The sequence below is a fragment of the Marmota flaviventris genome, chromosome 9 (assembly GCF_047511675.1).
Source record: "Marmota flaviventris isolate mMarFla1 chromosome 9, mMarFla1.hap1, whole genome shotgun sequence".
Taxonomy (NCBI): domain Eukaryota; kingdom Metazoa; phylum Chordata; class Mammalia; order Rodentia; family Sciuridae; genus Marmota; species Marmota flaviventris.
In genome coordinates, this window is record NC_092506.1 from 106,438,714 (window position 1) to 106,466,498 (window position 27,785).

At 39.7% G+C, this 27,785-nt stretch overlaps 1 long non-coding RNA gene across 2 annotated transcripts in view; it reads right to left on the reverse strand.

Annotated features, from left to right (window-relative positions):
* Nucleotides 1–27,785, reverse strand: part of LOC139706907 (uncharacterized) — a 257,770-nt gene that overhangs the window by 147,256 nt on the left and 82,729 nt on the right. The gene's annotated exons all lie outside the window — the stretch shown is intronic.

Here is a 27,785-nt window from a genome sequence, read left to right on the forward strand (position 1 = left end):
CCTCCTGGCTTAGCAACTGATTTTCAGTGTGACCTTAAAAGATCACTTAAAACAACATGTGTCATGGATCCCATGGTCCCCAAATGGAGAGAAATACTTTATGACACAAGAAGCCAATCCCCACAAATAGCTTAGTGCATTTTGTAAGCTACCTAGATTGTCAGATCTCATCTAGATGAGTCAAAAACCTCTGTTTGTAGGATTTAGGCTCTAATTTCCTTCAGCAGGTGGTAGGCTAGTGGTCTCCAATTCTCATTTCTGGCAAAAATTTGACTTTTCCACTGAGGAAAGAATTTAGGTAAATGTAATAGAAGCCAGGAATTTGAAAATTGGATTCTGGTATAAGCAATCAAATACATTAACCTCTGAGCTGCAATATTTATGTTGCAAAAATACTATACTACATGATGGATATAGATTACAGGTTATATCATATAATGTTCACATTTAATTGTTTTAAGCCAAATAACATTACGTTTGCTCCTTTCTCAGGCTTTTTTCATGCAATAAATTGATCAGAGAATGATATGCTTGCATTTTCTTAGACTCTGTATTTTGTCTATTTGACATCTAGCTATCACAGGGCCAATTGTGTTCATTATATTTTCTTATTTTCTGTAATTTTCGTGTTTTGGTATTTGAGGGCCTTCAACACCAGAATGATACTGTCCCTCCTGGGGCTAGTTCTAAAAGGTAGTAAACAACTTACTTGGGAACACACCCATCAGATGCAAGCCAACCATCCCCTTATCTAACACTTACATACTAAGTCAGTATTTTCCCCTGCCTGAAATCATCCCAAGGCCAGGTGCCAGCATCTAAAGCCACCCCTGTAGTCCAAAGGCCCCAGAATTATTCAAACTACCCAATGCTAAACCTCTGCCCTGCCTTGCCTTTTCCCTGAAAACCCCATAGAGAAAGGCTTTGGTCCATGCCTTCTCTCACCCACTTCCACCTTCTGACCAACACTGGTGTCCTCTTGTGGCATGGTACACCCCCTGGGGAGTGGAAGTGAAATAAATTGTCTTTCCGTGGCATTAGTCTCCATATTACCACCCAGTCACCTCCATCAATAAACACCCACAGGTTCAGATGAGACCTGTGTCTGTCCTCTGTCTAGTTTGTGAAGGTGTTGGTATCTTCTAATAGAGGACAAGAAGTAGCAACAACTAAATTGCCCTCTGAGATTTTTAAGCTCCACTCAACTCTGAACTTCTTGAGGTACGACTGGGCAATACTTAACTCTTTATCCCTGGCACAACTTAGAGCACATGTAAGGTTCTGGTTGATCTGGTTATATGAATTCAAAAATAAGAAAACTGCTCAAGTAATGTTTTCTGTTAGTTTGACACTGGTAGTAGGACAGTCAGGGTTCCTCAGAATACCGTCCAGAATCATTAAGGACTTGTTGTAAGACAACATTCTCCAGGGACTTGAGGCTCACTGAATCCCAGTTTCTTGGGGGGAGGCCTAGGAACTTGCCATTTAAACAAATAGGGAAAAAAATGGAGGTAAAAGTTCTTGGGCACCTTTAGATAAGAGAACCTCTGTTTTGCTTCGTTGTTGTTGTTGTTTTGGTTTGGTTGGGTCTCATTCTTGACTTCAGTTGTGCTCTTCAGTCAACAAGAAGCAAATGATGATTCTACAAAGTGAAGAACTTATGCCAAAGGTTTAACATTCATGATTGCTCTGAGCACCTGCATTTCTGACATTCCAAAATCTTACCACCAACACCAGCACCTGGGGTGACCATTTGGTCCATCCATCTCTATGTCAGATACATGAAGTCAGTTCTTCCTACATCTGCTTTGCCATCTGATTGACATGGATTGATTAATTAAGATTTTCCAGTGAAGAGACTAAGTAACCTTTGAATCAAGTGGAGTGTGTGCATGAGCACATGTGTGTGCACATGAGTGTGTGTTCTTATGCGCATGTGTGTTTAAATGCTTTGGTTTTCTTTTGTTTTTCATTATTCAATTCACTCATTAGTTTGTGACTAGTCAAGTGTGACTTCTTAGTGGTGTGGGTCATGCATGCTCCTTCAGTCAACCCGTCATCTTCTGCCCTTATCTTCTTCTGAGAACATTTACAGGAGACCCCTACCTACTTCAGCTACACGTTATAGAAAGGTTCTTAGGAAACACTTGTGGATCTTTATATTCTTCCATTAATAACTCCCACAAAAGTACTTGCTAATGAATATTCAGGGATGTGTTCCCAGGGAGGCCAGATCTTGCTTTGTGGAGGAACGCTTCTCTAATAATAGGTGATGTGAGTCAAGTTCTCATCTGAGCCTTCAGTGAAGTTTTCCATCCAACTTTCTTTCTTAGAACTGACGTTTCTGTCAATATTGTCCCCACAGCTCCTGTGACAGGACGAAAACTCCTCAAGGGCAGTGAGTGATGGCATATTTTCTTTCCTTGTCATCTTACCCATTGTTTTTCCTAAGCACATCAGGAGAAATCCAAGACAGATACTTCTATGAAGGTGACAATGTAGCCTGTGATTGAGTAATTAGCTAAAGCTCAGTTTCTCGGTGCTCAAAGATCCAGAAAGTTAACTGAGGGTCCCTGGCAATGGTGGAAACTGAGCCTATCCAGAACCACCTCTGGGCCTCAGAGAAATTCACATGATCTTTTTGAAGGGCAGAGGTTCCCTTTTTATGGTGTTGATTGTGTCTCTCCTTGGCCTCATGGCCTGCATTTGGGCTGCCCTGGGATTCATTAATTTCCTTTGTTGGCCACCATTATTATTATTATCCTCTTCTCTCCTAGGAGACCCCTAAAGCTTCAGTTACAGTGGTCATCAGAGGATCTGGCCTACTTCAAAGTTTCCAAAGTACAAGTTTTGAATGGAAATAAAAGACAATAGATAGAAGAAGGGTTCTTCTCTTTGGCAGTAGAATGGCTTCATAGTGCAAATAAATCAACTATTCTTTCCGGGTCTTTTATTGTACCCTTGATGTGAACATTATTTCATTTTTCAATTATTATCATGAAGCCATGTCCCTCTCAAAGAACAATCAAAAAGAAAAAAAAAAAAAAAAAACTTGCCACAGGCTCTCTTTAACTTTGGGTCAGACAACAATGTGAATGTGATCACATCCAAACCCTGAGTTCTCTGCTCTGCTTGCCCCAGGGACTTTGGGCAGGAAGCGTCCTAGTAGTCTCAGCTCTAGGGCCAGCCATCAGCACTACTGCTCTAGCCTGTACATCCATTGGTCCATTGCTCCTCCTCCTAGGAAACCCCAAGGAAACAAGCATCCCACAGCCTTCCCCACTCAGCCTGGGTGCTACAGAGCAGTTCCCATTCAGATCCTTTGTTAAGTGGGACTTAGCCAGATTCTGCCACATAAATGAGGGTGAGTCCTCTACAGCTATCCAGTAAAATTTCCAATTAAACCAGAGAAACTAAATTGGATATAGTAGATGTCTCTCCCAGCTAGCCCTGGGGAAATAGTGACTGCCAGCAGGTGGTTCAGAGCAACTCTTTGTAATATTCATGTCATGTTACTTAAAGCTGTGCAAAAGACCAAGTGTACTGGCTTCTGGTGTTTGACAAACCAGACTGCTGTTGGATCATATTTGAACAGACAGCTGTATCTGAATGTGCTAGGGAAATCCTTCTCAGGCAATCAAGGAAGGTCAGAAAAAATTTGCCAGACTAGCTAAGAACTGGTGAGCACCTAATCCTATGAAATCTAGTGGCAAGCTATGCACACTGTCGGTTCTTTCAGAGACATGTTTGTTCATTCACCCATCCCTCATTCACTAGATATCCAACAATTATTTAATCAAGCTCCATTATTGTTTGGATATGCGGTGTCCTCCAAAAGCTCTTGGGTTAATGCAGAAATGTCTGGAGGTGAAATGATTGCACCGTGAGAGCCACAACCTAATTAGTCTCTCCTAGTTTGAAATAACTGAGTGATAACTATAGGTATGTGGGGTGTGGCTGGACAAGGTAGGTCATATGGAGGTGTGCCCTGGAAGGGAGTCTCTTCCCTGAAGCCCCTTTCCCTCTCTCTCTGGTTGCCATGAGGGGAGCAGCTTTCCTCCTCCATGCCCTTCTTCCATGATGTTGTATTTCACCTTGGGCCCAGAGCAATGGAGTCAGCCATCTATGGACTAAGAACTCTGAAGCTATGAGCTCAAAAATAAATTTTGGTCATAGTAATATGAAGCTGATTAACACAAGCTCTAATCTGTGCTAGGTGCTAGGCACACGCCATCCCAGCCAACACAAAACCTATAGTGCCCCTGCCTGGATATTCTCATGCATCAGTTAGAACTTTTCCTGGAAAACCTACAGAATGTAATTCTTGCTAATAAAACAAGATTGTCAGCAATATTTATTTAACTTTTTAACTGAAAAATAAAATGTAGATCAAATGAAGAATGTATACCCTGAATTCAAAGGCAAATAGAAGTTTCTGTCTACGCCAAGAATACAGCCAACATTACCTAATCTCTCTCCAGTTTTTCTCACCAATCATCACTTCATGCCTTTGCAAGAGGGAGCCTATAAAACACATGATTCCCATGACTAGAAAGAATGTAAATCAGATTGGGCCCAGAAGGAAAACTAACAAACCAAACAATAAAACACAGTCATATAAAAAGCAATACTTTGCCTTCTGGATAATGGCTTAAGCCTGGCAATAAAAAAAAAAAATGCATCTGAATTCTGAACTAGCTGTCATGAGAGTATCTTCCTTATCTCCTGCCACACCTATTCCCACTGCACACAAGGCTGACCTCTTCTGCCCTGGGTGGCCAGCACTGGCATGGAATATTTAAGAGCTTGCTTACTTGGTTGTTTAGAGTTTATCACATCGCAATCAACCAACTAGAAGAAAAAGGAGGGCAAGAAGCTTTATAACTTAAGCAAATTAATTATGTGGCAAGAAGAAGAACTGGGCCAGGCACAGTGGCACACACCTATAATGCCAGCAGCTCAGGAGACTAAGGCAGGAGGATCACAAGTTCCAGGCCAGCCTCAGTAACTTTAGGCCTCACTAAGTAACTTACTGTGACCTTGTCTCAAGGGCTGAGGATGTGCCTCAGTAGATAAGCATCCCTGAGTTCAACCCCTGTTGCCAAAAAAAAAAAAAAAAGAGGAACTGACACTAGGCTCACAGTTTTCCTCAGTAGTTAGTGTTCTTAATGATGCTCAAGCTTTTTCCTGCTTCTGTTCCCTTACCGGACTAATGAAATACCTAAAATCCAAGAGAAGTTAACTTACAATAAAAGAAGGTAAGTCTAGGCTACATTTTGGATAGGCTTTTATCCACAAAGAATTTAAATAAAATTTTCTTATGAGTGAATTTTCAAATAGTGTCTCATTTCAAAATAGCCACGTCACTCTAGGGTGCTGGCTTGTATAGTTAGTTAAAGTTTTTAGACAGATGTTAAACCCCTTGATCTTCACAGTAACAGTGATTTCTCCCTCCCTCCCTCCCTTCCTTCCTTCCTTCCTTCCTTCCACAGTACCAGGGATGGAACTCATTGGCCCTCTACCACAGAGTTACATTTTCAGCCCTTTTTAAATTTTGTTTTAGAGACAGGGTCTCATTAAGTTTCCCAGGCTACCCTCGAACTAGTGATCCTCCTGCCTCCTTTTCCAGGTAGCTGGGATCACAGGCATGTGCCACTGTGCCTGGCTGTTTTTATTATTGTTCGTTTGTCATATCTTTCATACCATCATTCTATGAGCATTTATTGATTACCTCCTTATTTGGGGCACTGTGCTACACCAATATCCTGCACGGTCCAATATGGGAGCCTTTACTCCATATGTGGCTACTGAAATCAATTAAAACTAAATGTTGTTTGGTTACATTTACCACATTGTGAGTACTCACTTGTTGCTAAAGGCTAGCTTACTGGCGAAGATATAGAACATTTCCATCTTTGCAGAAAATTCTACCTGACAGTAGAATTATTTCCACTGTTTGATAATAAAATCATTGCCAAAGAATGCAGAGCTGAATTCTCATCTCCTTATCGCTCACCACCTCTCAGCTCAAAAAAGTCACTACCCTTTTTCCTCATCCTTATTTATACTGCTTTAAGTATGTATGCGTACACACACACACACACACACACACACATACATATGCTGGATATGGGGTGATAAAGATGAGGGAGGATGAGTGCATCTGCTTGTTCTCCAATAGCATAGCCACTCTCCACACCTACCTGTGGAAGGATACCCTACGATTTCCCTTCTCCTGTTGGTGGTGTTTTTTTGTTCTGTCTTTAGTGAATCCCATTCATCTTCATCTACACTCCTGGAACCAGTTAGGCAGGTGACTCTCTTTCCTTTTTCTCTATCATTTCTAAGAATTCCACTTCTACAGTTGATAATCTACTTGGATATTCCACTACTGATTTAAAATTTCTGTGTTTACCATTGAAAACAGAAAAGGTTCCCATGAAGACATTCTGATTTTTTCCCCTTCTTGCCTCTACTTCTATTTTTACTCTATTTTTCAGACAAGAGAGCAAAGCTTAGAGAATTATTCCAAAGACCCCCCAAGGCAGTAAAACTTTCATTTCTCAACAATAAGCTGTCTTGTCCTCACCTCCTATTATGCTCACCTCTGAGGCCAGCTTCCATAACAAAAGCTGTCTCTTGAAAGACATCCAATGTGCTTCCCAAGGGATGCTCATGTCTTTCTGTCCACTAGGAAATTAAGGGTTGAGAAAGAAACATCTTTGGTCCTTCAGAGGTTTTGAAGGACCAAAACCTCTGGGGACTATACCCCCAGCCCTTTTAATTTCTTTTGAGACAGGATCTTGCTAAGCTGACAAGGCTGGCCTCAAATTTGGACCAAAACTTTGCCTACAAGTCATTGGGATCATAGGAGTGTGCCACCATATCTGGACAGGTCAGAGCTTTTGAAAGCAGAAAATAGGGAATCAAAATATAGCTCAAGCATTTCTGTACCCCAGCAAGAAAAAAAAATTGATAGAGCAACTAGAGTGATATGATCTAATGAGGGTTCTGGGGAAAACCATAAAAACAACTGGAAGCTGTTAAAAGGAACAATGTTACTCATGAAAGAAATGAAAAAGAAGAAGTAGAAATATGAAGAGGTGATTCTGCAGGCCAGCCAGAAGAAGTTTAAAGAAGCCAGGGAAAGACCTTGTTAAGCTCACAGGAAAATACACTCTGTTGTCACCATCAATGGCCTATCAAACCCTTCAGCAGACCCTGAACAATGGGGAAACACTATAGCCTTAGCCAAAAAATTAAATTAAATAAAACAGAACAAAAATAAAATTAATAAAGCTCCCTTTGTAAAGGCTGACCCAGTGAGTGGATGAAGTGATAGTTGTAATTCAATACAGCATTTCATTTTAAAAAATCTTTCCAGGTGAGGACCTTTTGCCCTGAGCTAGTCAGTATTGATTGAACACCACGGCAGCACAGTCTGCAATGAAAGAGGTATGAGAGACGAATGGTACCCGCTTAGAGGGAAAGATGATGGATGACCTGAGCCTCAAAACAAGCTCTGGGTCCTGAAGGCCCCCAGCTTCCCAGCCCCACCCAACTGCAGATGCTGAAAACTATCAAACATGGGGTTTTCTCTACCAATTCCTCAGGGAATGGGAGCCTAAGGAATCCCAATGCCCTGCAACCTCCAGCAGATAGGCCCCCACAGGGTCATTCTGCCCTGGGTATGCTCTCATTTTTTAAGCTGGAGCAGTCCTACCTCCTCCAGTTCCCCAACCACTAGTTTGCACAACATAAGCCATTTCTTGCCTGGACTGGGTTCCTATTCTTCACTCTGGTGATTTCATTGAAGAGTGGTGCTAGGCTACCAGGCAGAAATCTGACTGTAACACATGGAATCACCAGCCTGGGGAGTATTCTCACTGCCTTAACGATTTAGTACAGTTGGACTCCCTAAGGGTATTGTCTCCATTGGACCCAATCTGCCAGGCCCCCACAATATTATGATTTGGCTGAATTCCCACCGTGTGTCCATTCTCTTAGGCCGTGTCTAACCTCTGCTGGCCAGCTGATCCCTGGGATTCTACAGATTCCCAGTTTTTAAGCTGGTCATCAGAAATCCAAGATGATAGGCTATCATCAAACAATGAGAGCCTGTAAAACCTTCCTTATGGACCTTAAAATAAAAGTTTTATTTTAAGTACAAATAGAGAGTTTTGAGCAGAGGAGTGATATGATTTACTGTGCCTTTAAAAAAATATAACTCTGGCCACAGTGTGAAGAATGGTTCTTGAAGTGATGAGGAGGTGCAGAGTAGCAAGTTAGGGGGCCAAATGGTAAACAGTGCTCGCCAAGGGCTCAAGTAGTAGAACGTCAGAAATGTTGATGATTTAAACTAGAGAGGCCGCAGTGGAGAGCGAGAAATAGAAGGATTAGGGTATATTTTGAAGGTAGAGTCCATTAACATTCTTAAATAGGTCAGTGATACCTCTTCTATCAGGAGTACAACAATTGCAACTATAATACATAAAGTGGAGTTCAATAAGTCATAAGTGAGAATTTCGTGTTAAATTAGGACTAATTAGCAGGACATGGTTATTCATATGTAGATGTTGGAATTTTTCAAGGGGGCTTCTTTTCAATATAAATATCCAATTGCCTAGCATAATTTCAATGAAGTGAATTTCAACAATAATTTCTTGCTGCGGGGCTGGTGTTGTGACTCAGTGGTAGAGCACTTGCCTAGCATGTGCAAGGGCCTGAGTTCGATCCTCAGCACCACAAAAGAATAAATGAATAAAATAAAAGCATTGTGTCCAACTACAACTAAAAAGTAAATATTAAAAAATAATTTCTTGCTGGGACACAGTAGTACTTTACTCTAAAAGCCATTTCACCTCTAAATATAAGTTTCCCAATTTGAATGATAATTGCAACAACAGAAAGCCAATATATCAGCTTAGTGCTGTGATTTTTCAGCAGTATTTTGTGAAAGAATCAAAAACATCTTATAGTGTTTTGCATCTACCAGGGTTGGTTCCAAAAGAATATCTTGAGTGTCTACTACACAAGTATTTTTAAAAATTCTACAAATTAGTAATTTCTCCACCCATTTCCATGGAAAAAAAAATCTTTAGTAAAATAAGTTAAATAGACTGGAATACATTTTGTTCAAGGATATTATTTTCAATATCAAAATCATATGTTGGCAGGCATAGCGTCTATTAGTGCTCTTACTTGAATTCATTCAACTGTGTGTATGGCTCAGCCAACATAGGCATTGCCTTCTGATGAAACAATGCAAGTTTTTCTCCATCCTTTACATACAGAAAAAGCATTCTTACCATCTGTGAGTAACTTCAGTTCTGCATAGAATTGTTCTCTGGCCTATCCTTTGCCCCAAGCCCTACTTTTCATTTAAAATTTAAACCAACTTTAAATCCTTTACAATGCATTATATGATTTTATCAACTTGCAAAGACAAGTCCAGAAAGTCTAATTGCAGTGGGTATTACATGTATTAGACACAGATGCCCCCAACAAAACCTGGGAGTGGCTTAATAAGTTCTCCTAGACATGTTACAAGTCAAGTGGGTTGACATGTCCACTCATCAGAGACTTCAAGTGTGAAGCCTATCACATAGGTATAATGAAGACTTATCATCAAATCAGATCCCCACTGTAATTAGTACAAATTGTATAGACATTGCAGTCACTGTATATGTGGAATTTCTTAAATCCTATAACTATAGCAGGAAGATCAGTAGCATAGAGGGAAAGGAACATAGAGGAAGGAGGGAAGGGAAAGGGGAAGTACCAGGACTGAATCAGGACAAATTATATTCCATGCTTTTATAATTATTTCAAAATGAATCCTAATGTTAGGTATAACTAAAAAGAACCAATGAAAAATAAAATAAATTTTAAAAATGACAGTGATCTTGAATGTATGCATTCTTTAATAGGTAGCCATCCCAGTCTCAGTGCTATTAACTATGGTCCTTTCTATTTCTAACATTCTTGTACCACGTCACAACAAAATGGAATGGAATTCCTGGATTTATAGTTTGTGACAGATGGCACACATCAATGGCAGTGTCCTCACTAGACTATAGATTTCATTTGTGAAATTTGTCTCTGAACAATGACTGATGGTCCTTGGAATTATTTTTTTAAGTGCCTCCCAGTACACCAAATTAGCAAATATCTTGGTCCCAGATAAAACAAGAACAATGACAGGTAGACTTGTTACATATATTTATATCCCAAAGACCATAAGAAGCCAAGCATGCTTGAGTTTTCTGTTTTCTATTGTGTTTGTTTCAAGACAAGATGAGAGTGGTCTATCATCCTAAGAATTCCAGAAAGGAGGCTCAAAACTCCCCAGTGGACTCCAAAGTAACTTCAAAGGGAAAACTCAGTTTCTAGGTTGGAAGCTGCACTGCATGTATAGTACCTGAGAATGGGTTTATATCACCAGCAGCTTCCCAACTTGTCATAAAAAAGTCACTTTCTGGTTGCTGGAAGATGCTCTGCTAAAGTAGGAAAGGTGACAAGGCCTTCTGCCAGCATCACCCACTGGAGTCAACTACTCCAAACCAGAAATCCATTATGTTATGACATCAGCCCTTTGAACTCAAAAAATTCCCAAATCTCTGCAAGGAACCATAACATACCTGGACATGATGATGTCCATGGTGTGTCTAGAGGCAGCAAGCACATAACGCTCCAGCTCTACACCCAGGACAACAGATTTTTCATTCTTTTCAGGCATATATCTAGTAAATTGATTTCTTTCTTTATATTCTTCTTCCAATTGTCCTTTAGAGATAATGAATGCAAAATCATTGCCCTTGAAATGCCTTTTTACATTCTTACTTTACTGAGTTTTAGAATTACAATATGATACAAATTCTAAAAGGATTTGGCATAGATCAGGGAAGAGGACTTTGGTGTCATCAGAAAAAAGCACACCTGTTTGTTAATAAGGCAGGGGAAAGGGATTACAGTGGGGTCACAAGTCCCGAGCACATTCATCCTTCCCCTTTCACTAACTGCATAACCCTGGGAAAATTCTCTAACCTTTCCATGCCTCAGTTGCCTTAGCTCCAATAAGGGGATAACCATACCCTGCTGGTGGTATTAACTCCAGCCTACCCCACCAGATTGTTGAATTGCTGAAATGCAGTAATCCTTTTGTCAATTTCAACTGCAATTCACGTAGCTAAAAGTATGATCAATCTATTATAAAATTGGGATATTTTAAACAAAGGGGAATAGGTAAAACTCTCCCATAGTGGGCCTGAAATGAAATGTATCTGACTAACCTTCAGAGTCAGGAAAATCAAAAGCCTAAGTTTGGTAGAAGGGAGAGGAAGGGGGTGGAGAGGGAGGGAGGCAGGAGAGCATGGGGAAGTACTGGGGAACAAAGTCTCCCAACGGTGCTATGTCCATGTGCAAGTGAACCACAATGAATCCTGCATTTATATATAATTAGGATGCAGTAATTAAAAATAATAATAATACAAGGGAGACCAGTAGAGTAGAGCAAGGTGATAAGGAGGAGGGAGGAGGAGGGAAAGGGGAGGTACTGGGGAATGAGACTGATCAAATTATGTTATATGCATGTATGAATATAGCATAATGAATCCCACTATTGTGTATAATTATAATGCACCAATAAAAAATAAAAATCAAAGAAGCATGTTTAGTAATAAAGCAAATAACAGTGGCGCACTCATTCGATGCCAGTGTTGATTAAGCTCAGGCATCATCTCATTTAGTCATCACAGAAATCTTATGAGGAAGAAACTCTCACTTCATTTTACAGAGAAGATGACTGAAGCTTAGCACATCAAGTATTTTCACCTATGGCACTGACCTTGTGTGTAGCCGAGTCCAAGTTCAAACCTGGGCTGTTCTGATTATAAAATCCCGTGTCCTTAACCACTGTGCTAATTTCCTCTTCCAGTGCAGTCAATTCATGCACTAGCACCTCTGTCTGGTCTCCACACTCTGGTCCCCACTGAGGTCTTAGCTCAGTGGTTTTCCTTTTTACTCACCAGAAGCATAGGGCTCACTAGCAGCCTTGCCTATGGCACCTGTCCTAACAAAATACATTTCATACCATTCACTCTCCATTGTAGGGTTTATTGGTTAATTATGACTCAGATGTGTCTTCTTTCTTGGATCTCCCATGAAGTCATAGATTACATAATGTACTTTCTCTCTCTCTCTCTCTCTCTCTCTCTCTCTCTCTCTCTCTCTCCCTACCCTTCCACTCTCTCCATCTCTCCATAAGTGTCTAAGACTGTACCAGATTAAAAGAAAACTTCTTAAAGAATTATTTGGACACATTAGCAAAACTTTCATCATTTGCCCTACTCAAGTCCAGGCCAGCTTTCCCATTGTCCCAAGGCAAATATTATGCAAAACCCCATGCTGGATGCTGGTGAGCAAGAATGGGTCTCTGCCTCCAGTAACATGTTCAGTTCATCAGGAAGATAGACAAACAAGCCATTGTGTTAGGCCAAGGGAAGCAGAGACACAGAACAGGGGCAGCAACCCCAGTCTATGAGGCTAAAAGAAGATTATCTGACAAATTTGGTAATATGGGCTGAAATTTTAATTGTGCAGTAATAATAACAATAAACCATCAAATGTTTCATCTCTCTGGGCATTTAAGATGTATCATCCCACTTAATTATCTCAATGACTCTGGAGCACATGTGATCATTTCACCTATTCTACTGATAAGAAAACTGGGGTTGAAAATAGAATTATTTAACCAAGTTTACTAATAAATAGCAGATGTAAGATTTGGTCTCAGAGATCACATCTGTAACCATCTTTAACTAGCATGTTATTTTTTTTCTCACTGGAGAGAGAGAGACAATATGAATATAGTCCACAGAGAAGGCCCATGAGATGAAGGTCATGAGATGAATCCAAGCAGGAAATATTTGGGAAACTAAAGGAATTTGATAAAGGGCTCTAAAAGGTCCAGATGAGTCTCTGGTTACCCTGAGATGAACATCTAGCCATTTCCCAATTAAAACATAGGGTATCGACTAACCCCAGTGGTTCGTTGCTATGGGGAGAAATAGTCCTGCTGCACAGAGTCATGTTATAGACCAGGTCCCTAAAGACTGTGGATTCACTGCCCCAGCAACCAGTAGAGTTCTGTCCACTGTGCATCAACCCAACCCATGGAATCAGAATCCTGAAAGACCCTCTGTCATAGAAGAGAAAGGAACTAGAATAACCCATCTCCTTGCTTCCAGGGATTCCCCCCACATTATCAGATTCCAGAAAAAATTTCACAATTGTCTGAGACTCTCATTTCAATGTCAAATGATCCTTCCTATGAATACAGTCTTATTTCATGCTTAAAACTTCACCTGCAGTTTCAGTTCTGTTTTCATGAATGATGGAACAGAAAGTCATCTCCTCTGAGGAGACCATCTCAAGTGCCTCTGACAGCCATGCCCAGAACCAGGAGTTTGGCTGTGCCCCCTGGCTCCACCCCCGTGAGCTCTGCAGTGTGAGGCAGATTACTTAATTTTTCAAATTCCAGTTCTCGTCTGTAAAATGGCACAATAATAGGGCTTACACATGGATTCATTTTGAGGATTAAATCTAGACAAAAGGCTTAGAGTAGTGGCTGACTTATTATAAATGCTTATTAAATTTTCACTTAAAAGAAAAGACCTAATTTCATCTGTATCTTGAGCAAATTTGTATATGATTTCAGAACTAACAAATAAACTTGGTCAATTTTTTGAGAATAGGGATAGGGATCAAATGCCTACAACTAGTAGTTACATTTTTACTGTTCTTATTTTCTACTAGTAAGCAGAAGAGTAGAACATCCCCTTTTAAATGAAAGTTACATATCAGTTATAAAAGTGTTAAATAAATCTGTGAAGGCCAAGTACAAAGAAGAAAGAAAGAGACAGGAACCATCCTGCTGTTGCCATGACAACAAGACATGTTACCTGGACAAAGATTTTGGTAATCTCTTAAAAGAATAGCCAGAGATGTTTCCATCTATGTCGGGAAGGACAAAGTCTTTCTTTATCCTCCACTAAAGACACACAACCACTTGTCTATCACACGTCTCCCAATTAACACAGGGCAAGATCTGAGAGGAGTGAGGATGTCAGGTGCAGGCAGGTGGTGGGATGGCAGGGGGCTTCAAGGTAAAGACAAATATCAGTGGAAAATGCAAGATCAAACTGCCCAGGATCTCTATTGTTTCATTTAAAATGCCAAAAGAACATTCATTAAAAAAGCATCATGTTCACACAGGAAGATGCCCAACTGCTGCGCATTAAGTTCACAAGAAATTAAATCCTAAACCAATAACACTTTCATTTTTATTAACAGTACTTGATACTAAGAAATGATTTTTAAAAATCTGGCAAACAAGACGTTCTCTAAAACTCATTTTCGTAAGTAAAGAAAACGAGAGCTTATGATTCAAAATGTATGTTCTTCCTTTCGCCAGCTCCTTGGGTGTTACACACAGGTCCTGTGGGACTGTGTGTATGTGTGTGTGTCCCTCTTTCAATCTGTAGTTTACACTTAACAGTAATCTTACACATCTCTCTCATTTCTCAGCTAACAGATAGTATTTTTACAACAACAAAAAGAGGCTATTGGTAATAGTATTTCCTTTAATTGCATATTTTTTCAAACATGAGACTATTAAAATAGCTGTCCATGAAAGCAGTCATTCAATTTTCCTCTGAGTTGCCCCTTCATTCTGAAAGGGCCTCCCTCATCAAGCTCAATAGCATCTTTTGGTTGCCTGAGAACAAGCACTGGAGGACAAAAAAATTTAAAAAATAAAGAAAAGGAAGAAGAAGAAACCTATTTTCCTATTTGCCAGATCAAAGTAATCCCTACTCCATTGCCATGGCTCCAGACGTCTCTTTTTTCTTTTCATTGACCAAACAAGGTTCTTCTCAGCTCTCTGTCTTTTTTTGCCTGAATTTGTTTTCCCTTTGGGAAAAGTGGTCATTAAAGTATTAGTTTAGGTTGATTGGTTCTTCAGCAACAGAAGAGGCTTCTGATGCTTTGTTATCTTTGACATGATCTCCAAACAGTGGCCTGATTATTAGATTATTATACAATATGGAAATAATAATTCAAGATAACAGACTTGCTCTCTGGGACCCATGCAGGTGCCAGGTAGATCTTTATACACTCAACTTTCTGGTGTTCTAGTGGGTGCTTTCAAGGCCTGAACGTCTGCTCATGTCCCTGGACATGGCATGGGCTTCACCTCCCTGCCCTGGCCATCCAGCCCCCCTCCCATGGACTTGAATTCTTCCCAAGTGGCTGAGGCTGCTCAGCATTTCCTCCATTTATATCAACCAGTGGCGCATTCAGTGGGAAGAAAGGGGAGGGGAAAGGGAAAGCTTTGATGTTTCCAAGGGCCAGAAATCACTTGGATGTTCTTCCAGGGCCACTTGGCAGCAGGTAGAGGGTGTGACAGCTGGTGGGGAGGTCGTTGGCAAGGCCGTGGCCACTCAACCATGGCAGGGAACTGCTCTGCCCTTGCTAACTGAGAAGAGTATTCCTATCGTCCAGTGGGGGATAAAGATGAGGCGGAAAGATCATATGTCACCTGGGAAAAAGAGAATTCAAAAATTATCAAATATCATGCTGAAATGTTTCACTAATTTTTAAGACCCAAGTGACCCAAGTCTTCGCATCCAATCTAATATGAATATATGGTGTCAGTACTCATAGAGGGCCACAAATGGCGGTTAACCACATGGACCTTGAGTCCAGACTCTCAGCCTCTCTTTTCTCATTGGTTAATATACAGTTTGTGACAAGTTTGCTTTGAGGTTATTAATAATAATGTTTTCTGAATGCTCACTATGTACCAGGCACCTGATTGGCACTTGGCATGCATTATCTTATTTCCTCCTCACAAGAACACTCTGGAAGAAGGACTATTACAAATAGGGACTGCTGCTCTTGTTTAAAGAAGATATCCAGAGTCATGCAGCTAGTAAGTAAAGCCAGGAATGAAATCAAGTCAGCTCAAACTCTAGAGCTTGCACTATCAGCCACTACTTTGGAATGAAATGAAATAATGTATAACAGATTGATTCTGGTACCAGACCCTCAGCAATATTACCAATCATTAATTTTACATCACTACATTCTTATTAGACTCCCTCTATTGCTTTGGCCAAATGAATTAAAATATATGACAGTGCTTAATAGGGAAAGGGCTTCATAAAAGCAAACACATTAAATATATTGGGAATGGCTGGAGCTAGTCCATAGAAAGAGTAACATTTCTTGATCCAAAATTTCTGTGGACAAAAATCACACAGGATTTGCTAGAAGAACTGATAGGAGGAAAAGCAGTGAGGAAACAGAGACCTGGAAGTGCCTTCTCATTTGTAGAGTTCACCTATTCAAGAAGTATGGCCAAAAGGGCTGGAGACACTGGTATCGTCACTGCCTCAGCTGTCTGGAGGAGGAGATGTGGATGGATGTCTCTGGTTAGAAAAAGGGATGGAAGTAGAACTGACAGGTACAAGCTAGTCAGCCAACTAAAGAGCACCTGACCACACGCTCACTGCCATTCATTCAGAAAATACACAAAGGGACTAAATCTTACCTGAAGGTCCCAAGGAATTAAGAGCTAATTGCAAATTCTTAAGGAGATCCAAAAATTTCATTATAAATCCTCGTTTTTCTATTTATTAGATTAGTAGTTATTGAGAATCTTCTGTTTGGGGCATTTTAAGGCATAAAGAAAGACATAAAGACATAAAGAGAGACATAAGACATAAAGAGAGCTGACTAGGTCTCTGACCTATATAAGAGTAAGAAGTCCAACCTGAGGACCAGTGTGCTACCCTTTTAGGGAGTTGGGCACAGGGGCCTCTGGGAGGGATAGAGAGGCCAGTGGAGGACTAGATCTGACTTGACCATGGAAGTGGAAATAGATAGTGGTTAAATCAAAGGAATTTCCCCCTCCTGTATAAGGGGTACCCTGTTTTTTGGTCAGAATGGAACTTAACAATAGAAAAATAAAAAGCAAATACTTAAGAGAAAATTGAGGGTAAATTTCTGAAATTGGAGTCTCAGTAAGAAGAATGTCACTATCTTCTCTGATTTAAGAAGAAAGAGAAGAGAGATGCAAACAGAGGGAGATTTTCATATGGAGGAAGTTGAGGCAACGTGCCTCAGATGGTCCTGACTTTCTCAACCAGGAATGCACATCTGCTTTTATCTTCTTGCGTTTTAAGAAAGGAATGGGATGGTGCTGGAGACCACATGGGTATGTCACTATGCAAAACGCCACTTTCCCTGATTGTCTGCTGACAAGCCCCTGCCAATCCTTCAGAACTCATATCTAGCTGCCCAAGCCCCCAGGCAGAGTTGGATCTCCACCTCCTGCACTTGTTTATGTTTCGATTACCTTAATAATTACATCATACAGTAATTAATTGGTCTCTCTCTCTCTCTCTCCTCCCATATTAAAATTCTTGATTTTACTCATCTTAGCTATTAGCTAACCTGGCACAAAACGATATTCAGTAAATGGATGGTGAATGAATAAATAAATTGCTCCCTAAGCCACACCTACACAAAATGCAATTCAGATCCAGAAAGATGGATTTCAGATCAACACTCGAGCAATTACTCTAACCTCTCTGCATCAAATACCCCAGGCTCTGAGAAACGAGGACCATGATCATGGATCCGTGAGCTTCATTAGTCAACGGCAGGAAAGGGCTTTTTAAGTGGTGAAGGAGATCCTTATGGAAAATGTCTCTGAGAAAGTAGGATGACAAAGACATGTCTCAGGGACAATGAAGGACCTTCCTTCCAGGATTTCTGCCACATCTCACTCTGACACAAGCAGCTACAGAGCATCCAGTGTCTCTCAAAGATACTGGCACCAATAGGTTCCAAGATCATCTGTCCCCCAAGTTCATGAACTGCTGGGAAAGAGCACTGGTTAGAATGCACAGGAGTCCTGTGCTCCCCAGCTCAGAGCTGCTCTGCTTTCCATGGAAGTTTCAGCTTTTTCTACTGTTTTTCCTGGCCTTGGTTCCTGATTTCCACTTTTATAGATCATCAAAAGATCACTCAAATGTGCTTGACCTTTTGAAATACTCTTGTGCTCTCAGGAAATATATGATCATTTATCCCTGCCATTTACCAAGTGTTAGCTACATGAATAGATACTGGATAAGCATGAAAGCAGCTGCCAGTCCATTTGCACAAGAAGTGATACAATTTAGTCCCAATGAGATACAAAACATTAAGACACTGAGCAATAAGACCTGTTCATATATTACTCTGTTTGGGGGCTTTAAGAAACAAATGCGAGATTGACATATATTCTACTCACTTCTAAGGCCATGGAAATATAGTCTACATCAGGACAAGTAATCTAGAATATCATTGCTATGAATACACTAAGAGAGATGATAACTGTAGCACATACACATTCATATTATGATTCATAGCATAAATCATATTATTATTCATAATATAATTCCCCACTATATACACAAATGCATACACACACATGTAAACACATATCTGCCTCTAAAACTGGATTTGACTAAGGATAAACTCACTATTGGTTTGCTTCCCAATGTATATACTCTAAAGTTTTACAATATGCAAAAGAAACAACCTGTGAGGTGAACAGAGAGCCTACATCTTGGGAGCAAACCTTTACCCCTCACACATCAGATAGAGCACTAATCACTAGGGTATATAAAGAACCCAAAAAACTAGACACCAAAAAAAACCAAATAACCCAATCAATAAATGGGCCGAGGAACTGAAGAGACACTTCTCAGAAGATGATGTACAATCAATCAACAAATACATGAAAAAATGTTCATCATCACTAATAAATAGAGAAATGCAAATCAAAACCACTCTAAGATTCATCTTACTCCAGTCAGAATGGCAGTTATTATGCATACAAACAACAAGTGTTGGTGAGAATGTGGGGAAAAAGGCACACTCATACATTGCTGGTGGGACTGCAAATTGGTACAGCCAATATGGAAAGCAGTATGAAGATTTCTTAGAAAATTGGGAAAGGAACCACCATTTGACCCAGCAATCCCTCTCCTCAGTCTATACCCAAAGGACTTAAAAACAGCATACTACAGGGACACAGCCACATCAGTGTTTACAGCAGCACAATTCACAATAGCTAAATTGTGGAACCAACCTAGATGCCCTTCAATAGATGAATGGATAAAAAAAATGTGGCATATATACACAATGGAATATTACTCAGAAATAAAAGAGAATAAAATCATGGCATTTGCAGGTAAATGGATGGAGTTAGAGAAGGTAATGCTAAGTGAAGTTAGCCAATCCCCCAAAACCAAATGTTGAATGTTTTCTTTGATATAAGGAAGTTGATTCATAGTGGGATAGGGAGTGGGATCATGGGAGGAATAGGAGAACTATAGATAGGGCAGAGGGGTGGGAGGGGAAGGGAGGGGGCTTGGGGTAATTAATGATGGTTCAATATGATGATCATTATTATCTAAAGTACATGTATGAGGACACGAATTGATGTGAGTATACTATGCATACAACCAGAGATATGAAAATAAGATATATGTAATAAGAGTTGTAATGCATCCTGCTGTTATATATAAATAATAAAAAGATTTAACTTAAAAAATTTTACAATGTGTGTGATAATAATGGATAAAGATAGGCTGAGATTTTTAATTGTTATTAAAAGGCCAGTGTTGGAAAAAGTAGGGGGAGGGAAGAAAAGAATTGGGGATCGAGGGGGGAAAGAATATAAAGTAAAAGACGAAAAGAAATATAATCATCATTTTTGCTATGTGTGTACTTCATCCAGATTCACAATTCTTTCTCATACTGATTATCAATTCATATTCAAACATATTTAGAGTAGGGGCACTACCAGTTTGGGGAGGTACCTACAAGGCTACATATATGATAGTGAAGAAGCTTTTCTTTTCTGAAACTGCAGGCTGCTTTCTTATCACCAGAGCAGTTAACAGTCTGCCATTACTCATCAACATTAAATGTGGGAAATTTGCTACCGTGATAATTAAAACTCTGGTTAGTATCTACATTAGCTAGTTGATCTTAATGTTAGTTGCTCAAAGCTTTTTTGAAACATATAATTAGTTGGGAGAGAGATAAAATGACGACATTTTCTTATCTTTAATATAAGAGCCTGAATGCCAATTGTTGGAAAGGTAGACTGAATGACTCCTAAAATCACTTACAACTGTAAAGCATGATTCAGTGACCGTGCAGGAAAATGGCAAGGTTATTCCATGATGTGGACTTCATTCAAAAGTTTCCTCCAAGTTGGAAAGGCTGCTTGTCCATTATGTGGGAGAAATTGCTTCAACAATGGTCAATTCTACTCCACTGACCAAAACACTTCCGGTGTCCTCAGTGCTGTCCAGGCCTGGGGAGCTTGGCTCTGTACCTTGTGGACCACACTCTCTTCAGTCACAATTCATCATTTAGGAATATCTGTCTCTAGTGGAATCTTTGGGGCAAAGTTAAGGCAAGTAATTCTGGAGACCTACATACTTTAGAAATATCGAGTCATCTATTTCATCAATAATCAAAATACAGAAGAAAAATCTTCATTAAAAAGAATAAATTATTCAACCAACCTATCATCAAGGTAACACGAATAAATTGGAAGAGTTGGGGAAGTATTATTCTATTTTGAGGTTGAGAACCTTGAATCTCTCTACTCAGTGAGTCAATTTCTTTCAAAAATATCCAGCACTAAACCTATAAAGACTAAAGTCTGGGAAGAAAAGAGTAAGGTAGAGAAAGACTAGAACCTTAGGTAGAAGAGAGAAAAGCTTCATTAAGCAATCAATCAAATGTGGGATGGAAAGACCATCATAACAGGAAGTACAAACTTATTGCATATGTAGAATCCAAGACATATTGCATATGTAGAATCCTGTAGAAAAGCATAGGCTATCAGGTGCCATTTCATTTACCCATTTATAGATGTATGGGAACTCAGGCTCAAGTCTGTCAAGTGACAAACTGTCTGTTTGAGACTGAAGGAGGGGCAAAGAAACCAGGACTCCAGAGCCAAGATCTGGAAACCAAATCAAACCATGAAATTATATTTTTTCTCAAAAAGCATTGAAAGAGAAAATTTACTGTTATGTGGCATAAATGTGTTAGTATGAAAAATAATTCATAGATTATTAGAGTTTGGGGTCCGATTATTAGAATAACTGCCTCAATTATAGATTAGAGTTTTGGGTCTAATTATTAGAATAACTGCCTCAATTTCTTCTGGTTGTTTACTCTGTATTTACATTCATGTTTCTGTCAATTATTTTGTTGGTTGGTTCAGCCTCCCCCCAAACTAAATTTCAGACGCTTGAGAACAAAGTTTTTTTTTTTTTTTCAATCAGCTCAATCTCTGCTAGCATCCCACAGAATCACTGAAAACATTCAACACCAATCTAACTTCTGTTTTTCCTTAAATAAGAGTAGTTAGTTGAAATGCTTCATATAGATGTCGCTAGGGAAATTCCCCATTTATTTTCCCTATTTTATTAATATAGATAGACAGATAATTACTATCCACATAAATAGGATGGAAGGATTTATATCAATATAAATAGGACGGAGGATAGTATTAAAATTTATTAAAAATAATAATAACTTCAAATTAACATACATGTTGGTAATAGTTAATCTGCATCCTTTTTCATTTGTATTGAAGTAATTATGACTCTTAAAGCATTTTTATGGTTTCTATCTCATTGGATATTTGTTTACACTACTGCAGATGCATCCATTGCCCTCCTACCAATGAAAGTTACATCCTGGGTCTTGGTACCTTTTGGTAAACGGGTAATCGGTTATTCCAGAAAGGAAAATCTCCACTTGCGATATTGCAGCAATCAGCACCACACCAGACAGTGCTCAAGTGACAAGTTATGTCAACTCGGAGTGTAGACAGATCCAGAAGGTCAGAGTACAGACCTTCTTAGTCCCTGTAACGTTGAGGAAAATATCTTATTGTCCTTGCATGACCTCCTCAAGTAATGTGTCCATAATGTTTGTAGCTTCCTCTCATCCTGGCATTTCCTCATAATTCAGCATTCCTGGTAAGACTGAAATGAAAGTTGAATTTTTCACTGGAGGTAGGTCAAGCTGACAGTGATAGCAACTGACAGGAGATTAAAAGGAACCAAAGATACTGTGTTGAAAAAGTCTCATCCAGGTCACCAACTCGTGATGAAGCAAGTGGTGAGTGAGGGAGAAACACAGGCGGATTGCTTAGGAACCAACAGGGACAACTGTATTATCTAATTATTCCTCTTCATTTCCATCTCCTGAGGACTCCCACTCCCACACACACGCTTTTAAGCAAGTTCATTATATCAAAATTACTGTATAATATTTCTTCTTCTTATCAGTTCAAGGTACAGCTGTTTTTAAATGTGGTACCTGCAGCACTGTCAACCCTAATAAGCAGAAGAAGTTGCTCCCCACGGCCCTGGGCTTCCCCCTTTACTGGAGCATGCACCTGTTTACACGACTTTCCCTGCCCCGTGTGCCCCACGTCTTACTCATCTTTCTGTCTGCCTGCGTGGTGACAGAGCCAGTTAGTAAACTATCAATGGTTCTCTTTCCCTAATACAGAGTTGCTGTTGGGAAGCTGCCACCAAGCTGGGGACTGAATTTTCCAGCTCCATATCCATCCAGCTATAGCCACAGTGTTAACCAATGGAAAAATGAAAGGAACTGATATATTTCCCTTTGAGGCTTATATAACATGTCATATCTCTATATTCTTTGCTGTTGTTTAAACCTTGAGTGTCCCCAAAGGCCCATGTGCTAAAGGATTGGTCCCTAGAGAGGGGCTATTGGGAGGTGGTGGACCTTAGAGAATGGGCCTCAGTGGTTGAGGGTGTGCACCTCAACGGGGTTGTGGAACCCCAGCCTCTTCCCATTCTCTTTTTTGCTTCCTGGCCATGAGGTGAGCAGTTTTGCTCTGTCACATGCTTTTCACCTTTGTCATCCAGCACCCCTACTAGAGAGCTAAGAGCAATGGTTCTGTCTCTTCGTGTATTAGAATTTCTAAATTATGAGCCAAAAGGAAACTTTTTTCTCATAAATCAATCATCTTGAATATTTGTTATAGTAATAGAAAGCTAACTAACACACTCCCTTTTGCCAGCTGCCAACTAGATGAATGCAGAAGTTGATGAATAGTAAAAAAGCTCTCCATCCTATGTGATGGATCCCTGTGATTTCTTAATCATTGTATTGAAGAAAGTCACCAGAAACAAAGGATTAGACTCTTACAAGAGAGAGAAATAAACTTCAAGTCAAAAATTATTTTTATATTTCTGGGTCTATTTGTTACTGCATGATAATACATGAATTTAATATAGTGGCATATATTAGCATTCAAGGGATAGCAAATGACTGACTAGTGCATGTTTTGGTCAGCTTTGCATCACTTTGACTGAAAGATTGCCCAAGAGAAACTTATAAAAGTTTAATTTGGCTCACAGTTTCAGAGGTTCAATCCATGGTTGGCCAATTCCATAGCTCTGGGCCCAAAGTGAGACAGAACAGCATGGCAGAAGGGCATGGCGGGAAAAAATTGCTCAGTTCATGACAGTCAGGAAGCAGAGAGAGAGAGAGAGCTTGATTTCAAGGAACTAGCAACAAAATATAAACCCCAAAGGTCTAAATGCACACTTCCAGTGGCTTACTTCATCTGGCAACACCCTACCTGCCTACAGTTATCACCCATTAATCCATTTAAATTATTAATCCATCAAACAAATCAATCTACTGATCAGATTACAGTGTTCATGATCTAATCATTTCATCTCTGAAGAGGGCTGCATCATCTCAAACCTGAGCTTTTGGGAGACCATCCGTATCCAAACTATAACAGGGCATTTGCCCATTTACCTACAGAAGAGCTTGAATATTTTGTACTTTACCAGAAAGGATTAAATATGAATTGCAGCTCATGAGATTATATGCAATAATTGTTATTATGGAACTCTTCCCAGAATGTTAGATGAAACAGACTGATGTGGCTAGGGTTTTATCTAGTTGTATAGTTGTTTCTTCAAATTCATAGATACATATTTAAATTCTGTTACTGTGGGAGAATATTGAGGTTGTCATGGCAACAAGTTAAAGCACCAGACTACATGTGATGTACTGGGATGCTTGGTGCTAGCCATGCTAGCAAAAAAAACAAATGATTACATCACACAGAGAACTGTACTAAGGGTTACAGAGTGATAGTCAAGAGGATAGTCTTACACCTTCGAGGAGCCATAATATACTGATTAGTTAGCAATTTTGATAACATTGATAGTTCTGAAATAAAATGGATTTTATAATTCAGATGAGATTATTGATACAGGATCATCACCTTAATAACCCTAGTCCTACTTGGAGTAAAACCCAAACATAGGTACACACACAGACACACACACACACATACATGCATGCATACATATGTACATGTATATACACAGAAAGACAGAGACAGAGAAAGCATATTGAGCTTATAGAAGTAAAATTTGATAGAGTTGATGAATTTAGAGGACTACAATTTTAACATAAGCAATCAAATAAAACCTCTCTTGAGCAGAGATTTTAGAGCAAATCTCTCAACCCAACTCTGATTTACTTTATGATGCAGACAGAGCCTTTACTGATCCCTTCTCTGAGAACCAGAAGCCTGCTTTTCTGCAATGTATTTACTACTAATTCAAGTTACTCTCATTCTTTGGGGGAAAATTAAGTATTTCTAGCAGGGCTGGCCTACCATCCCCAGGGATTTTATTTTTCTCCCCACATGGCCTTCTAGAAGCACAGACATTTGTCTGAGACAACACAAACTGCAGGTAACTTGGATTGTCATGCAGCATCCAGAATAAGAGATGTGGCCAGCTGGAGTAGTGTAATTTGGTGAGTAACAGCAATAGGAAGGCTGATATTTCTAGCTGTTCTTTGAATGGTTAAAAATTAAAGGATAAAGGAATATTTATATTCCCCATTAAAGTTCTAGGAGGTAATTCAGGAAGAGTTTTAACTCTAGAAAGAAATGATAAAAGAAAAAAGAGAGTATCCCAACTTTTAGCTTAGAGTCCTTTTTCTCCCCTCATCTCGTCATTTCTGTTTAGATGAACCAACTAAATAATTTCTTCTCCAGCCCCTTTTTGCTTCATTCATAAACTACATTGGCCAGTTTCCTGGATATTAAGCTTTGAAATATCTTTCTATCACTGAGATGGCAGGAATCATGTAAGAAAGAAAGTCTGATCCCAAGAGACGCTGTTACTGTATTAAGAAGCATGACACAAAGGATGTAGATGCTGGACCCCACCTGCAATGGTACCGACCATTTCAAGGCAGAACAAAAAGATATATGCAGATGTTAAGAGGGATCGAATGCAGTCGCAATGCCAGATGGTCTCTGGCGGCCCCTTGGCTGCTCTTGGTACAAACCAGGTCAAAGGCATCTGACGTGGCTCCTTAGACAGAGGAGATCAATAATGCTAAAGAGTGGCGTCTGTAGTAAGAAACAAATCACTGTAAATGGCTAACATGGTCTCTGTGCTCAGGGGTCCTGATTGAAGCTGCCATCTTGACATCAGCACTATGCCATCCTCCATGCGAGGGGAGAAGGAGCAAGAGGGGTAGGGAGACAAATGGTGGCAGCCAAGGTGACATCACAGGATTTTGTTGTCTCCAACGGAGAAGCTCTAAGCAGTTCAAGCAGCTCAGTGCCCATCTGGCCAATTCAAGAAGAAAACACCGTGGGTGTGAAGTATTTTAAGTCTGTGGAGGATAAATTATACCTCAGTCTCAAAAGAGATCAGAAAGTAGCTAAATGAGATTAACAGTAAGATAAACAGAAAGCTAATTTTATTTAATAACATATTTATTAAATACTTCCTGCATGAGCCAGGTATTTTATTAATAAATAAATTGAGGCTCAGGAAAAGTTAAGTCACTTTCCCAATGTCATAATATAATAAGTGACAGATAAAGCTCTAACCAAGATCTGCACACCAATCTAAAGCCAGGCAGAGCTACCTCTTACAAGGCTCATTGGCAAATACAACTAAACATGCTTCCCATGGCCTTTGTCTTTCTCATGATCTTGATCATATGGGGATCACCAGTGTGCACTTGACCTGTCTGGATTCATGGGAATAAGTTACAAAATGTCTTGAAAGGTGATTAAGCTTTGTAGGTATGGAGTAGAAGCAGCAACAGTGGATTATAGAGAAATGCAAAAGATGTAGAGATTCAAATCTTGTACTATACCATTTGAATCCTTTTGCTAAGTTTGCTCAGAGAAAATTGGGTTTTGGATTAAAGCAATTAACTGGTGAATTCTACTGGAAATTGCTTCAACCTCTATGAGTTTTGTTGTTGTTGTTCAATATATAATATGTCAAGGTGAGACACATTACTGAGAGGAGCAATAAAAATAGAGGAGGTAGGGAGCCACTTTCCATGAAAAAAAAATTGCATCATTAGAATACTTCTGCTTTCTCTGTGCAAAATGACCCGAGTCTCCACAACCAACCTCACCCATTTCCCAGATGTTTGCCCAGAGATACAAATAGAAAAAGTCTAAATGACCAACATCCATTTTGTTTTACTCATGGTTGAAAAAATTTTTTTCTGCCTTGTGAAGAAAAAAAAAAAACCACCTAAGATTCATTAAACAATACACCACCTTCTATGTTTGGTGATTGATAAATGCATTATCTATTGACTTCTTCCAAGTGCCTTTTGAGGTGCTACTTGCCTACCATCAAGATGATGAAACTGGAATTAGAAGGAATCCCTAGCCTAGACTCTCAGCTGTGTGGCTGTGCAGGATCAAGCCCACTGCTCCTGTGACTTTCAAAGTCAGTGTTCTTTCTTCTATACTCTCCTTTGGTCCTCTTCAATAATTTATGTCCTTGTCCCACCTCTCATTATCATTCTAAACTTTAGCAGTCACAGTTCAATAGAGTTGAAGGTACAGATGATTAAGCTGATAAATGGTATGGAAATAAATGTATATTCTACAAGTCAGTGCTTTGTCTAAATTCTTGAACTAATTGATTTGTCTCTCCTTTGTTTCTTTCAACTAATGTTGGAATATAGAAAAACCATTCCAGGTACTTAAAAGTTTTCATTAGTTAATTCTAGATTTCCAGAGACTTAAAGAGAAGCATTTGGGGTCAAAAGAATCTTTACTGGAAGCCAGGCACTGTGTGGCATACCTCAAATCCCAGCAGCTCTGGAGGCTGAGGCAGGAGGATCCCAAGTTCAAGGCCAGCCTCATCCATTTAGCAAGCCCTAAGCAACTTAGCAAGACCTGTCTCAGAATAAAAAATAAAAAAAGGGCTGAGGATGTGGCTCAGTGGTTAAGCTTCCCTGGGTTCAATCCCTGGAAATAACAACAAAAGGGCTTTAGAAGGATTCCCAGGTAATGAATATTTGGAAAGCAGGTCTGAGATCAAATGCAATGCATTTATTGTTTCTTCCACCTCTGGGAAAATGAGATGGAGAAGAAAGAGCACAGACCTAGAAGTTTTCTAGACCCAAATGAGAATACTGGCTCTCTCACTGGGGAATGTTGAACGAGTCATTTTACTTCTCTGACCCTTCTCTTGATCTTTAAAAAAAAAGATACTGACCTTAAAGCGTTATGAGGACCAAGTGACTCACATCACGCCTGGCACACATACACATTCAGCGAAGCTTTGCTTCTTTCTCTGCTC